We start from the raw sequence: 16,729 nt of genomic DNA, 5'->3' as shown, positions 1-16,729 counted from the left end.
CACCAGATTTATTTCACGTTTGCTTGATTTTTCTTCTGTGTGGGAAGTAGCTATTTCACAATAACTCTTGGGATGAGGGTGGGGGAACAGAAGAGAGGGAAAGACCTAAAGTTTTCAAACCAAACGGGATGAAATATTTTTGTACAAAATTTGGTGAGATGATATCACTTCTACTTGATGTACTGCTCCAAATTGCAAGCCAGGGGTCTTACAGTAAAAATACAGGTAAACACAAAATCTAAATTATCTGAAGGATTAAAAAGCCCAACCCCGCACATAGATGACATTCTCTGAATTCTCTGCCCTTTCTTGGGAGCAGTTACACCCAAACCATCACTCAGTCCAGAAGCTGTTCTCTCATGCAAATCACTCTGGAATCACACACGAAGGTAAAAAAAGTTCAAATGCAAGCACTAGCCTGGCCTTTGAAACAGCTCAGCGCTAACGGGCCGCGGGATTGCGTAGCAAGGAGAGGGAATTGTAAAATAATGTGAAACTGGGGAGACAGAAAAAAGAAAAACCCTCCTGTGGATGAAATGAGAGTCTTTCCTGCTCCGCCAAAAACTTCCATTTCCAAGGCATGCAATAGCGGGCCTGTGTCTAGAACAGGTGTGTCTCCTTAAATACCTCCCATGTCACACTTGTCTCTCATGGATACAGTCCTGGGGGATTATATTAGTACCAGTGCATACCAGCTGTAGCTCACCCCCAGCAGTATCCTGTAACTCCTTGCACGGGGGGAGCTGCTCTCCATACCATGCAGAGCCCCTTGCCACATGACTTCCCGGAGACAGACAGCAACCCTGAAACGGCAGCTTCAGAGCACTTGTGCTCCACGGGCTGAAGCAATGCAGGGACAAGCAAAAGACCTCCAAGAGCAACACCAAGGTACTGCCAAGGGAAAATAAATGGAGGGCTCCAAGTATTCTTTACCCTGCTGCCCACTGCTAGCTAATTCTCCACTGACTTATGCCAAACGGACTCAGAAATCTCCTTTAAATAAAAAAGATGCATGGATAACAGCAAAACTTCACTCAGCCACTCCCAAGCAGATGTTGTTGACAGGGCACCAGACAGACATGGCTAGGGCAGGATGAAGGAAGGACAAAGGCGAGTCAGGACAAGAAGAGGCACCCACTGGCAATTTCAGCCTGGGTCTTCACTAAGCCTCGGAGAATACTAGCTGCTGGCCCGAGCAGCTGAAAGAGGCAAAGAGGAAATTTCTAGGGCAGTGATTCTTGCATTCAGGCAACAGCTTTTAGGAGAGAGAGTGCACAAGTGAGAGAGCACACATCAATCTTGATGAAAAGTCTAATTTAGTCACATCCCTAAGTAAGTTATTCCACTGGTTAATTAATTCAGATTTCCAAGTTTAAGCACACACCGAGTATGTCTGCTTCTCCCCACAGTAAAGGGCTCCAGGCATCATGAGCAGCCAACAGCTGCCAGCTTGGCAGTGCCAAACTAAGCGTTCTTCTGAGGTGGCGTAGGTTGAACTTTTTCAGTCCACCTCTGCTTAATAACCCCTCAAGCACTGGGTGATACAGTAGGTGCAACAAACCCAACTCATCAATCCAGCACAGGGCGGAAGAAAATTTCTCACCCAGTCTACATACTTGTCATCTGCTCATCTCACTGGCCATCTCTGTTCAGATGAAGCCCAGAATTATGCCAGAGCATAATATTTAAGGCTTAAAAAAATAGGCAGGACCCCAAATCCACCTACCTCTAGAAACAGATACAGTTCTTATTGCCACCATTTCCCATTTTCCAGAGATCTCAAGTTCACAGCCATAAATATCAGCCCTAACCACCACATGAACTCTTACTCTTTAACCAACTATTTATTACAGTGGGTCTTTGATTACCAGGCAAGCATCTGTTATAAATGCCACCCATGTTCTCAGACAACAGGACTTTAAATGTTGAGCAGCTTCCCATAACCAAGATCTAACATCTTTACATTCTTTTTTCTCTGGCCACCTCAGTGTCAGTGACTCTCTCGCCAGTTAGCAGCCAGCCTGGTTAAGAGCACTTAACTTTACACGTCTGTCACGGGACCCTACAATATACCCTGTCACATCTTCCTCCGGCAACTTGAAACCAGAGCACGAGAGCATGCCTGTCTCGCCAACAGACAAATGGAGACCCAGCTATATTTCATAATTGTACAACATACAGGATGAAAATCCTTCATACTTAAAGTTGCTTCTCATTTAGAAATAGTTATTTAAGAAACCATTACAGAAACATTTAGTTCAGGAGTGCAGTCACTCGCTTCATTTTTCTACAAACAGAAATTTCAGGCTTTGGGAAAACCAGGCCCTCTTATGAGCAAGCTCTACATGTACCCAGGCAGACTTGTGTGTTCCCTTGGGGAGACCCAGCAGCACTCATTTTCTTGTTAAAACTCAGGAAGTTTTGAGTTTCTTGGTGAGAGCAGAATAAAATAACTCATTTCAAGTAGGAGTAGCTGAGAACAGAGCTGTCCAAGAGCCTCTGTACAGGCCTCCATCCAAATGCTCAACTCCCACTCTTGTCAGTACTTGCAAGCGTTTAATCCAATAGAGGTTCTTCACCAACCTACAGCTATTTCATGACATGCCTGTCTTGGGGCATAAAATTTGAGACAGCATCCCCTTAAACCAAATGCATGTGTTATATAATTGAAGGAGTTTCACAGGGGAAAATGGCAAAAATCCCACTGTTATTAAGAAGAAAATGTGTGATCTAGAGCACAGCATTTCACTTTAGCTCAATATCCCATAAGTTTCTAAAATACAGGCTATTAAAACGAGTTGAAATAAACAACGAGAAAAAAAAAAATCACTTGTGTGCCATGAAAGCAAGAAGTGGGTATCAATTTCCAACAATAAGCGTTGTGCTAGTCCCCTTGCACCGGCATACTAATTGGGAGGCTGGGATTGTGCCTGTCCACATTTCCTTTGGCAATTTCGGTTAGAGCGGAATCTTTTTTTTTCTCTCTCTCAAAAATCCTAATACACATGCCATGTGTAAAAAGATGAAGCATAATTTGCTATCAGGAAGATGGCAGAAGAGTAGGAGACAGACCTGCACCTGAGCAGACACAACGTTATGCGAAACAGAGCAGAAGTGACAGGTATTCATAAAACCCTCCTGTACTACTTTCAAATCCACATGCTTGTCTTTGCAATCCACAGCATTTCTCAAGCCATTCTATACTAAGTTCATTATTTGCTTATTCCTCCCTGAGGTAGCTCTTCCATTTATAAAAATCACATCTTCATTCCTCGTGCAGGTCAGGCTGCTACACCTGCAAAGCTTAGGAAACCTGCAGTTAAGTCTTTCCTTCTGCCTGCTTGGGCTCAGATCTGGGCAGCCCCTCTACTGCTTCTGTAGGCTCCACAGAAGGTCCATGTCATTTCTTTAAAGCAAACACTTCATTAAGTGATGAGGCACAGCTCTGAGCTCACATGCTGCTTTCTTGTAGTAATGTGTGTACACTTATCTGAAAAAGCAGAAAGGAATAGAAAGTCAATACATTTACTGTGTCCCTGCAGCTGCGTAAACGCCAGTGTAAACTGAGCCATTTGTTCTTGAAGTCAGGGGACACCGATCCTGTGAGGAGGTCTTTGCCTAACAGTTTCCAGTATGTGAAATAACTGCAGATTTTCACCTGATTATCTGATGGCTACTAGTAGACTAACTCATCATACAGCCATTGACAAAATACACCTCAGTTAAATTTTGAGCGAGACCTATTGCGCTTTAGCCAGCCTAGCAGTGGCCTTAGCTACAAGAGGGGCATCCTACGTGTGACCTGCCTGCTTTCTGAATGGCGGAGGCTCAAAGTCAAGCTCGCCCATGACGGCAGGTCAGCCACCCAGGAACCAGACTGCCGCGATGGCAGCAGGAAAGGAGCAGCGTACTGGACACAGTGCCCTGGCCCTGCATCTGGCGGACAACGCTCGTCCGTGCAGCTTGCCATTGAGAAAATGACAATTCCCCAGGTGATTTACCAGTTTTGTTGGATTTCAGGTGGTGGCTGGATAACAGGCATGGAGAATGAATGGCTGAGGTCTTACAAAATTTAATTAAAAAAAAATCCAGACGTGTTGAAAGGGTAAAGCCAATAAAACCTCCTCACTATACACTTTCTATACATTATTTTGCTGCTGTGGGGTGAGAAACAAGCAGAGGGAATAGAGCTACGTGTCCCTTCTTTAAAAGGAAGGTGACGGAGTACCTGAGAAATACTGTAGCTGGAACACTGTTTCCCTTACCTAATGCAGTTCCTTGCCCAGTATTAAAGGAAAGTAATCTTTCAGTAGCATTTCAGCCACCTCAAAGGGCAATTTAAAAAATAATGCGAGTTTTTGATGTTTAAATAAGCTTTCCCAGCAATTACTTGTTAATAGCATCCAGAGGCTCCAAGTAAGATGCAGGACCCATCATCCCAAACAATTTATAGTAGCAATACATAGAGAGAGACCAAGGATTTGAAGGGAAGGAAAATGCTGGCGGCAGGGAAAGGGGGGAGGGTTAAAAACCACAAGTAAGATTGCTAAGTATATCCAACAACTAAAAACTGGAATAAAAGTCGATGCCATGCACCAAAGCCCTCTGGAAATACAAACTGTTAAAAAAAAAAAAAAAAAAAAAAAAAAGAGTCGTTACTTCCTCGTTTGCCCAATCAGCTCAGACACAGAGGCTTTGCTGCAGCCCGTGCTTTGGAGCACCCCAGCCTTTTGCTGCCCCGTTGGCAGCCGGGTGCCAGGCGGGGACGGCAGGCAGGTACAGCACTCCTGTGCCCTGGGAGGCAGGGCTGCCTGGCCTGGGAACTCAGAAGGACTCTGTGAGCTGGCAAAGAAATCGCTGAACTCCCCAGAGGAGGCAAGGCCCAAGAGAAGAAAAAAAAAAAACCTTACTATCTTGCTTTAAAAAGCACCTTGCAGCTCCCCTCCACAGCAAGGCTCTGCCCTGTTTGCAAAGCACGTTACTCCTGCCGTGCTGCAGTCGGTGCTCCTCTGCGGGGCAGAGGAATGCCACGCTGCAGCAAGTTTGCTCGCTTTCAGGTTCACGTGGAAGCAGTCCAAGCTGCTCAGCTTCTGACAGCTCTCCAACTGCTCTTCCACGCTGTATTGCTTTACATTACATTGCTTTCCCTGCCAGGAGGCACTGCTGTATTACAGTACAATCGTCTAGCAAAATGTAAAACTGTTTTTTTTTCCCCCTTCCAAATACCGACGGACTGTTGCCACTGCAGTTGCAGCTATACGCCCTGCTCTGTGTTAGACTCCCCAGTTTTTGTGCACATACAAGAGATTTTAGAGTCTTTATGGGCAGCACTTGCCTCCTGCTCAGCCTCCTTCCCTCCTCGTCATGCTCCATAGCCCCTTCCCCTGGGGCAGCCATCCTCGACTGCCAGCCCAGCATGTCACTGCTGCAGGGGTTAAAATGCCTAAGCCAGCACATTAGGTACAGTATCAGGCAATCCAACCGTCTGTAGCAGCAAACATAGAAAGTGAGAAAAATAACTAGAAACACTCCAGTGACTCATAGCTTCGTTAACACGCTCAGCTTTTTGTTAAGTCAGAATTTTAACAAAGTAAGGAGACTACAGAGGCATTTCGTAACATAAGAGTTTTTAAGGTATTAGGAAGCATTTGGCTCCTAATTCTATTCATTTCAGTGTGCTTTACATTACTCATAAGCCGCAAGGCAAAGCCAGCTCCCCGCACTGCAGTGTACCTAGTTCCCCTTCCACTTCTGAACTACAAAAACAGCCCTATTATAATAGAGCAAAGGTCTAGCTCACTGTCTGGTCTTCGATAGCCAGAACAGTGCCAAAAAAATGCAATGAGATAGAGTAGAGTACAAGCAATCTTTTCGCATCTTATACTTTCCCCAATTGTTAAAGATTTTTTGATCCAGAGGTTGTTTCCAGACCACCACTTTTAATACGGACTTATCTATCCTTCATCAGTTTTTTTCAATCCATTTAGGCTTTTGTTATGCATAATACTCTTTGGCAAGGAGTTTCACAAGGCAACTATTGCTGGACAGAATGCCCCTCTCTGCCTGTTCTAAATCCACTGAGTTAACACAAAACAAGTATTATGAGGAGCTGTTCCCTATTCCCCTTCCCCACCCCATTCCTGATGGTAAAACATCTGCAATTCTTGTGCTCAGTCATCTCTTCTCTGTGGTCAAGAGGGAAATCCTGCTGCCGGACTTCAGACCATCTTTGATGGCCTTCTCTGGACCTCCCCTGGGCCTGCTCTGCCTTTGAGAGTGGGGAATCAGAACTGCGCCGTGTTTAAGATACTGGCACACCATGAGTTTACATAGCAGCACACTGATGTTTTCTGTTTGGGTTACCAGCTTGGGTAAACACCCAGAGAGCTTGTTGATCACTCAGGGACTGCAGCGTTTTCTCCCAGTTGGACTGTAGTCTCTCTGGAAGAATTTGGGGGCACACATTTCAGACAGTGCTCTGAGCAGTCTGCTGAGATGGCAAGTGAAATTTTTCATCTCCCAACAGTTGCTGCCACAGATCTCTGAACTTTTTACCCAATCAACGGAAGTCAAAGAAAAAAAAATTTGTGCATTGCTTTTTTTTTTCTCTCTCTCTAAATACTTAGGGCTTACAGTGGGAGGAAATAATGTGGAAAATATTGTTCCATCATGAAGAGAGAGGAGGAGAATGGCATCCTAAAATCGCGAGGAAAGAACCTTTTCTAATTATCTGTATGGAGGCTAAGGTTGAGATACTTAGTAATTTCCCTCAGCTCACATGAAACCTTCTTTGACTAATTCAAAGAAAGAAATTATTATCTAGAGGTTGACTTTAAGAAGTGCCACGCACCCCCCGCATACCATCTGCCTGTGGAAGTACAGGAATCATCCCAACAGAAGAGAAAGCCCATGCCCAGGTGGGCACCTGGAGCTCCCCCCAAGGCTCAAATGGGCCTCGGGCCCCTGGGAGAGGACAGCACAGACAGCACAAAACCAGCTTCAACAGAGCCTGCTCTGTCACAGGCCAAAATATAAAACATGCTCTATAGGAGCAACATCCCAGTTCACCCAGTTAGAGCATTACCCCACTGTCTGCAACTCTGTAGCACACAGAGGAAGAACCAGCCTTAGGAACACGTCCCCGTGAACACACCCCTTCATTCTGCCCTTCCTCGGGTCTCTTGATCTTACATTTATTTAATTCTCTGCTGTTTAAATAGAAACATATGTATTTTCTGCATTTAGTCCCAAAGAAAGACTTTTGTGCCCAAGTTCTCACCTGATTTTGCCACTATTAGTGGGACTTACGTAAGGCCCTAAAACAAATCTTGCTTTGTTTATAAGCAGACAACAACAACCACCACCCCGAAAGCATTACTTGCTGGTTTTGTTAATTTACGTTCATAGCTGGTGCAACTTGGCTGATTGTTTCGTGAAGGTATACTAAACTCATAACAGAAAACCCTTCCTTTATTGTCAAATGTCTATTTAAAAAAACAACACAACAGCCAAAGCCACACACCCATTTCCTGGCCTGCAGCGTGCTCGCTGCCGCCGCTGCCCAGCCTCGGCGTGGGAGCAGAGCGCGGTGCTCGGTCAACGCACAAGCGGCCAAAGGCAGAAACACCCTCTCCCTGGCCAGGGGAGATAACTGGGGTCCCTCCTCTTCCCTCTCCTACCCATCTGCCAGAATCCTTTCTTTGCTCCCAAAAAGGTCACGCAAGGCATCAGGGCCCTTTCTCCCATTATCACGTGCCTTTTTTGAAACTCGCAGCTCTCAGATCCCTGCCATTTCCCCCTGCAAAGGCTTCCCAAGTCTTCCAGCCCGCAGCTACTCAAAGCTCACGGCTACTTTCTTTCACCCCTGCCTCCAGTGAGACCTCCCCAAGGCAGGGAAGCAGGGGGTACATGGATCCCCCCAACGGGCAGGGGAAAGCACTGCTGCTTTAAAATCTACGTTGACCAACCACACCAACTTTCTCAAGCTCATCGCAGCAAATATCCCGGCCTTAAGAAATTTCCCAGGCCTCTGCATATTACTATGGGTGACTCTCCTGCAAGGATCAGTCAGGTTTGGCACCTTGATGCACAGTTCACTACCTTGCCTCATCAGTCATCACTAGTCCCAAGAGGTGTGCTCCACCAAATATACCCGCTCCATATAATTGCTTGGCTTATCTCCCTGCTCTTAGCTCAGCTGCCATGGCTCCAAAGGCCATTAAAATTAGAGAGATATATACTTGCAGATCCAAATCCATCTACCTGTGTAATACCTTGTGCATCACTTTTTCTTAACAGGACTGTCAGTCACAATGCTCGGCTGCAGTTTCTCCGTGCTTCATAGTAGCAGCTCAGACACTTCCAAATTAGTGAAAGCTAGGAGAAATATCAGAGCAGTTTATTTGACCCCAATTTCAGAATTTCTGGGAGGCATCATAACACACCACGAGAAAGATAATATAAAGCATAAAGTTATAAGCTGGAACACTGCATCTTGAGGTACCTGAGCAGAAGACTGAGCAAACACAGAATCCAGTGCACTTAACAAAAGTAGCTCAAGACAGTTTAACAAAGTAATAGCACAGACACATTTTACTTCCATAGTTAGAAACCTCTCAATCTGAATGAACAAACTATTGAAATAACCTTCGTACACGGACACAACCCTACTGCTGCCTACAAGCATAAGGTAGCACGCAAAAGCTGGGTGAATAGCATAAGGCAGTTCAACAGACTGGAAGCTGAACTTTCCTTCTGGATAGTTCATTTTCTGAATGTTTTGCATAGAGTGCCCACAAAAATAATTCAGCTACAACTGGGTGCTTTAAGTGTGGTGGTGGTGGTGGTGGGAAGAGTCCCTCTCCTTCTGTTTGAAGCAAAGTAACGTGGGACAGGACATCATTTTTACCCAGTGGGATGAGAAATTCCACCAAATCCCTTACTAGGCTTCTGGCATAGAGGCAACTCAGAAAGTCAGCCAAAGATCTGGTCACACCCATCACCATTACTTTCTGAGAATGGAATGAGAGAAAGTTGCACTTAAATTTTGCACACATTTGCTTCAAATGTTAGTCAGCTCAATTTTTTCTCTTTTGAAATCTCTCCCTCTCTCACACACACACAAATCACTTCTGGTATTTCTTCTGAAATCCCCACTCTTAAAGTGCTGAATCCACTAGATGGCTTCCCGGTTAATGAACCTCCTTGTTTATAAAATGCTGCCATCCGACGAGGGAGCAGAACCAGTTAGGAGGCTGACTACAGAAAACATTCACAATGAGCAGAAAAATTATTACTGTAAAGCAGTTTTCAAAAAGTGCCTCAAACAAGAAAGCAGCAGTCTGTTCAGAACTATGCCAGGCAGGAAGAAAATAGAGTCGCAGGACTAGTTATTTGCTGCTCTCCAGGAGGGTGAGCACGAATGGATAAGGAAGCAGTTAGCATCTCCTGCCTCACACTGGACTCCTGTCCTGGCCTTGAGCTGCAAAAAGTCAGCATGTTCTGCTTGCTCATATCTCCTTCCTTTGGTAACTAACTGAGGACATGTTACTTAGCTTTAGTGTGAGCCAAGATAATGCATTTCCTCTTAGTCTAAAAACATCTAGTTCCAGCTCAACTGGTTTCAGACAAGATTTGGCTGAGAAGAATGAGGATGCCCTCTGCGAGATGTTCTGGCCTCTTGTGGGTGTAACTCTCCCAGCAGCCCAGCATGGGCATGACTTGAACTATCGATAATGTTACCGCAGAAAATGCACGTTAGCTCAGTTCCGTCTCCCAGCTGACAGTACAGGATTTCCATTCACCTAATATCTTCAATATCTATCCTTTCTTTCTGAATGCAGAACCATTACTGGTCAGAACTGGTTACCCACAGTAAGGGAATGGGCTCTTCTTGTAAGCCACAAAAAGGGGACAATGGGTGAATATACTTTGCAGTTGGAGAAGAGTACTTCTTATCATCTAGGACATTTCTGTAAAACCACTTTCTCAACTCTTGGTTTAATTGGATAAAGGAATCAAATATTTTCATATGTATAGAACATCACTGCAAAGATTTGCCATCTGAAACAGCTATACGTTGCTCTCTCTCCACATCCACCATCGACAAGTAAACATTTCTTGAGTGGTCATCCAGGGGAGATGGAACTGGGCAAAGCTCAGTACCTAGCCAAGCTGACTCTTCATCTAAAAATGTGAACACCACAATGCTGGAAGTCTTGGAGATACTTCACAGTGGTTTCACTACATGCATGTTTCTCTTCAAATGCTTGTAATACTTTCCAGCAAGCTGATAATTTTCCTGCTGTACTAAGTTTCCTTCCCTACTTTACCTATTTGGGAGAAATTTTATTGGTAAATTAATATTTGCATGTCATATTTGTGCTTGGAAAAAAGTCAAGTGGAGAGGTGAAGAAACTTGCCCCAAAGTCACAACAGCAGCTGCAGAGCTGGAGAGAGACCCCCTCCCCCCCAGCCTCACTCCTTAACTCTTTGCCATTTTGCAACTAAACAAAAGCATAGCCAACAGGCAGTTAGATAAATCACAAACCTGCACAGCAATCTGGCTTCAACCACTTGAGCTAAAGCTGCTTCTTACACTCAGTAGCGAATCGCATCCATCTCGGCTCGGAGGCCAGCCCCGGGAGCCGCCCAGCAAGCATGCCCCGGTGAGACACCATACACCCCATGGTCTATCCACGGCGCTAGGCAGAACTAGTATCCAAGGTACCTATCATGGCAGCATCTAAATGCAAGTATCAGAGCACTTTACAGACAAAAAGGCCTTTCCCCCAGGCTGTTTAAAATTTGCATGTTCCTGTGTAGCACCGAAGACAGCAGCAATGGTGATTCATTAAGATAATGATTTAAGTAGGTGGCTTAAGAAAGTCAGAGTGGATTAACATCCAAAGGGCTGCAGTTGGAGCTTCTCCACTCCAGCCTGCCACCTTCCCTTTTAAGAGAAGGGAAGAATTCCAAAAGTCAGAAGAACTATGAATTGACAGCAACTATATCAAATAAACTATATTACACTGAAACACAAGAACACTGTCTCTCAACAAGGTCAAGCACAAAATTTCACACTACAGGAAAAATTTCTTTGGATTTATAAACTATTGGCTTTTCCTTCCTTTTATTTAGTTTGCTAGTGTAGGCTCTTCTCAAACAAGACTGCAATTTTTTTTAAAAAAATAAAGTTACTTTTTATCCACCTTAGAAACAATAAAACACAGCCAAATAATTGTCTTTTCCTGCTACTGGGTAATCAGGTGGATTTGATAAATTGATTGTTCTACACCTGATACAGTAAATATACACATAAAAAAGCATACTTGTCCTTTCCACACCCCAACATTTAATGGAACTGTAATCAGTTACAAGTTAACACGTGCTCTCTGTCCGTAACACAGGGTTAATGCTTGGACAGTAACAGGCAGCTAAGATTTCATTGCTGCTGAGAGAGGCCTTTGTACAATGAGTTTGATTTAAAACTTTCTGTTGCATCCCAGAGAAATGCACAGGCAACCAATTTGGCTGTTCTGCTCACTCACAATACTTGCAATAGGGCATCCCAGTGTGTATTGCCCCACTCACCGCTAGCTGTGCTTGGTCTGAATGTCTTCTAGGCACTCTATCCCATGCTGATTCAGTACAGAATAGCTTCCTAGAAAGCAATTATAGAAAGAGTAAGGGTTTGTCTTAAAAGGGGGTTATTCCAGAACAGCTATTCCTTATTAACTATTCCCAATCACCTCTTTGTTAGGATACCAAAGTTAAACAGGAATAGCTCTTCCGCTCAAATTTGTAACTTGCCTTGGTCCAAATCAATGACCCTGTTTATAGATGGGCCCGTATTTAGCACAGTATCATACAATCACATCTATGGGTGCATCGATAAAAATAGGCTCACAGTTGCAGTGAAAGTAGAGCTGCTGTGTGGACATAACTCAGTTTGTTGTAACTTGGGCAGATAACAGGGTCAAGAAATATGTTAAAAAATATAGTTGTTCCTGTAACGTAAGTCCTTGTCAGTACTGAATGTGACATTTTGTACTTGACAGGTCTCTGGATCTGTTTTCTTCAAACTTGGTTTATCCCTTAGATATTTGGAGACCTTAACAACAGAGAAGTTTTGAGTTCTGTAGCTTCTTTGTTTATTAAGTTCTTAGCTTGCAAGATTTCTCATCCAAAAAGTACTGAGAAAGTACCTGGCACATCTTGGACGCTTATTGAATACATTAAATAAATCAAACGTTTTATGATAAAATTCCACTCCCCCACCCCAAACAGATGTAGGTGTAAGTCAAAGACATTGAAAAATTGCACTAAAAATGATTTTGCTCCAGTTTTCCCCAAAGGAAAAAAATTGCGTGGGGGTTGAGACAAAAACATGGAAAATTTCAGCTATCATGACAAACTGAAAAGAGAAATGGAGGACAGAAACCAAAACTGAACTTGAACTTGAGAGTACGCAACTTGTATCCTCTATAGTGTTCTGTATTACAGCAATTCCTGGACTTAAACATAAAGTGAAAGACTTTTCCTTGGGCTCATCACACTTATAAAGCAAAATGTGAGATAAGTTAACTCTTGATTTCTATTTAGGCGAAATCACAGATCTATAAAATAAGTTTTTTGGTGGATTTCAGAATCATAGAGCTGGACCCAATATAACGGAGGGCATCTGTCACAAAACCAGCGGGGAGTATTACTTATAATCACTTGTGAATTCCTGCAGTACAAAGATCTGAGAAAAAAGTCTTGAACATGTTCAACTTGAAATATATTCAAAGCCATCACATGTTGCATGTGTTATAAGGAGGGAACAGAAGCAGGCTGTTAGCATATGACCTGGTTTGGCTTTGGTATACCTGACTATTAAACATCACAGCCACTTCCTCAACTGATGATAAGCCCTATCCAGTAAGCAACGGTCCTCACCGCGTATTTGGCATCTTTCCTGGTAACTGCACCCCACGCTCAGGAGGCAGCTCTTCCGCCCTTTTCTGCCCAAGGAAGAGGTCCTGCTCTGCGGGCCCAGCCTCATGCTCTTGTGTCACCTTACCCTACGACTCCAGGGATAAATGGCACTTCCCACTTTGACCACCTGCATGATTTTCCATGTCAGGGGTCTGTGCCACAGGCAGTTGGCTTCTGGTGAGGGGTGTAGGACAGAAAGTCTCCATGGGCATCAAACGATGCCATGGATGCCACTTCCAAGGATGATACTAGCGTCTCAGAGGAACTCTCTGACAAAGACGGATGCGGAGCTGAGGATTTCAGGACGACATTCAGCTGCCTGACCCACAAGACTATTTCTCGTCCCCCTGCAACTCCTTATTCACACCGCACCTCCCACATCCAGTGTCACACAGACAAAGCTGGTCCATCCCGTACACTGAGTAAATCAGGGATCCTGTGTCAAAAAATAGCAGGTGATCCAGCCTGCAATCACTTGATCACAGTATCTGCGTCACCTTCAGTCCCTCTTTGCACATATGTGATCTTAGTCAAGGTATTTAGTATTTTATAATCAACTTTTATGGTTTCTTTTCCCCATAGGAGAGAAAGTTGAGAGAGACATGATAGGAAAAGGAAGAGACAATTACAAATATACGCAAGTCAAATCAGGCAAAAAAGAAACTGAAACCACTTCCAGTCTCTCTATCCAACAAATTCCACTCTCGTGGTCTCTGGCACCGCTTCACAGTAACCCTAAAGATGTTTACCTGCTCCCACAGCAATAAGAAACCAACAGCGAAGCAGGAACAAAGCAGCTCCCACCTAGAATGACCAGCGTAATCCCCCAACAGCATATCACAGGGGGAAAGCCTGATTATCTTTAAAGCAGAAGAAAAACAAACACACATGCACACACGCACATGCACACACACAGCTCTACTGCTGTGCACTACTTGCATCCTCCCCATTTTCTATAAGCATCTAATATCAAGAGATTTATATTCAGGCCAAAAGCTCACACTGGCAGGAGAGGAAAGTACTTTGGAGAAGAGAGGGAAAGAAAAAAAAAAAAGCCTACAGTTTCTTGGCTTGCGATCAGCAAGCTGGATGCATTCTGTGGAACTAGGCCAAAGCGTTAGTTATTATATTCAAGAGAACATCTGAATCCCAGCACAAGGGAGCCGAGTTTGCGGCTCTCATTTATGCTGTATATCAATTGAATATCAAACCACATTTTCCGCCTTCTGAATAATAAAGCTTAATAGTTTGGGACTCCCATATGGTCTATTGTTAAAATATTTCCAAACACTGGCTGCTGTTTTATTTCTGAAGGAAAGATTTCTCTTCCGTCTTCAAGCTTTACTTGTTTAAAAGAAGCTTGTAGCAAAAGTTAAATACATTTGTCTCAAACACTTCTACAGTTCTGAGAAGGACTGAAAAATGAGAGGATAAGAAAATGCAAATATATTTTGAAATTGGCTTTTTTTTTTTTTTTAATGTCACATGCAAATGTTTGTTCCAGGCAGAAGCAGCTGGTGCCACCAGGCTCTGCTGTTCAGAACAGGGGGTGCAGAAGCTTTCAGAAACCATGAGCTGCTCTAACAAAGGAGGACCACACAGACTCAGACCATTCACAAAAGGACCCAGGCCGATTATTTGACTATTACTTACAAGGAAGCTTGGCCAGTAATGTAGGCAATAAATACTGGAGAAACCTGTTCTGTGCATAACCCGGGTTTGTCTTTTCACAAGTCCTTCTCTCTAATTAGGTACTCATTCCTGGAGGGCATTGCTGATGGATGGAGTGTATCAATTTGGCATATTAAAAAAAAAAGAGTTAAGAAACTTGTTAAATAATAAAAGCATCAGCATAATAAACTCTCTGCAGCATGTTACAAACAGTAACTAATGCTCCTGCCCAGTCACATGAGAGAGGAATACTCCTAGTCTTTCTACATTTTGCAGAGAAGGATTTGGTGGCGGAGAGATGGTGCTGGAGGGAGCCCTGCTCAGAGCCAGGACGAGAACTGCGAGAGGCCCGTCTTCCAGACCTGCGCTCACACCCTGGCTTGATGAGCATGGGAGGGCTCGACTGCTCACGGGGAGCAGAAGTGAAACTGCTCAGCACTGCCTAGTTCTGCACTGGTGCGAACCGCGAGGCTCCAGCTAGCCCGGCCCTTGTCCTCTCCCAGCAGAGCTTCAAGCTCTCGGCAGGGAGCTCGCAGGGTGGCACGGCCTCACATTTCTGCCATCACTCAGCAAAGCAGGAGGTGCTGTGCTAGGCATGGCCAACAGCATGGCACAGGGCAAAAGTGTAGCCATTCCTAGAGCTCAGGGAGCTAAGCAGAAACTTCAGCTCTCTTCTCCTGACTCTTCTGTTCTTGCCCTCTTTGCTGCTTCACATTCTTCTCTTCCCCTCCCCTCCATCACCTATCTGCCCCATCATCACGTGCTCTGCTCCAATGTACAAGTCTTTGGAGTCAGCTGTCTTAACCCTGAAACTGGTTGCTCATACTCATCAGCTGCCTCCTCACCAAGAAGGAAGAAATTCCAGTATTTCAACATTTGCTCTCATCCCAAATCGGGGAGAAAAACTGAAATTAAAGACTCTTTGTAGACGAAAGTTCACAAGTTTAAAAAAAAAAATTACTCATGAACATCAATGTATTTTGTCTCATTTGAAACGGAATATTCTGACATTACTGAAACCAAAGTTGGTTCATTTTGGTTTGGTGACCTGACACGAGAAGTTTTGTTCTGAGTCAGTACACTATTGAACTGCTTTTATTCCCACAACGTTGCATTGCTTCACAGACGCTGCAGCTTGGCAGCCTGATAACCCTGTTCTCACTTCTGGGTCAGTCTTTCTGGCTGGAAGACAATTCCCATAGCGCACAGAGGTGTCCCGTGGTGCAGTTTGGTCTCAGGGAGATCTATAATGCAGTGTCAGAAGTCCAAGGCCCTCAGGGCACCCGGCAGAAGAGAACGGGCAGGCCAAACCACTGCTGCTCTCCGAGCAGGCGGGAGCGGCACTGCGCTGCTACGAGTACGACACAGTGTTTTGAACCAACATGGAGTGAAACGTTTTAGACTAGTTGAAGAAAAGCCAAACAAAGAGATATTCCCATTCAAGCAGCCTGCACAAGTCAGCATGGTATTTCTGGTTAAAAAAAAAAAAAAGAAAAAAAAAAAAAGAAAGAAAATTAATTTTATGGGGGAAAAGAAATGAAGAACTAGGCTTTTCTAGAGGAAGAGTTTCTATTTTAAAGAAATATATACTTTTGCCTGCAATAAATACTTTTTTTTTTTGCCTGAAATAAATACTTTTGCCTGAAAAAGCCCCTCCGAAGAAAAATTTAAACCAGGCTCATACTGACCACAACAGCACCTTCCTACAGGCACTCTTACAAAATGTCTTAAAAAATAACCGGTGAATGAAGCTCATGCTTACAGAGATTTCCCCAATAGAGAACCTGAATTACAGCAACATCAGCACCCCTTTTCCTCCTGTGCAGCTCCTGTTGTGACCCAAGGACTGCAGGATCGAGGTCAGAGTATAACGTCTAGGTTAGAGAGAGCCAGACAAGCACTGAAGCAGAGGTTTTGCAACAGATTTCTGAGCATTACTTCTGGTTGAGCCACAGCTACGGCTTGTGCATTAGCGGGGTAGAAACCCGTGCTGGCAGAGTCGCTGAAGGCTCTGAGCTCTGCCCCAAATGTTATGGGTGACACCAACTCAGGCTTGACCAACAGGTCTTCGGTGGAGAGG

At 44.3% G+C, this 16,729-nt stretch overlaps 1 protein-coding gene and 1 long non-coding RNA gene across 11 annotated transcripts in view; one reads left to right on the top strand and one right to left on the bottom strand.

Moving 5' to 3' along the window:
- HIC2 (HIC ZBTB transcriptional repressor 2) overlaps positions 1-16,729 on the bottom strand; it is an 80,503-nt gene that overhangs the window by 27,430 nt on the left and 36,344 nt on the right. For 6 of the 10 annotated variants that reach the window (XM_064522151.1, XM_064522153.1, XM_064522150.1 and 3 more), the window contains exon 2: positions 11,593-11,662. The exons of 2 other annotated variants lie outside the window; for them this stretch is intronic. The gene's annotated coding sequence lies outside the window, so the exon portion shown is untranslated. Of the gene's footprint in view, positions 1-8,262; positions 8,377-11,592; positions 11,663-16,729 lie in introns of all 10 variants that reach the window. 2 more of the 10 variants (XM_064522148.1, XM_064522147.1) reach the window with 2 other exon arrangements.
- Positions 1-16,729, top strand: part of LOC112985605 (uncharacterized) — a 74,249-nt gene that overhangs the window by 48,988 nt on the left and 8,532 nt on the right. The window lies entirely within an intron of this gene.

This window comes from Dromaius novaehollandiae, chromosome 17 (assembly GCF_036370855.1).
Source record: "Dromaius novaehollandiae isolate bDroNov1 chromosome 17, bDroNov1.hap1, whole genome shotgun sequence".
Lineage (NCBI taxonomy): Eukaryota > Metazoa > Chordata > Aves > Casuariiformes > Dromaiidae > Dromaius > Dromaius novaehollandiae.
Note: the sequence above shows the minus strand (reverse complement) of the source record. Positions and strands in the feature narration are given on the sequence as shown.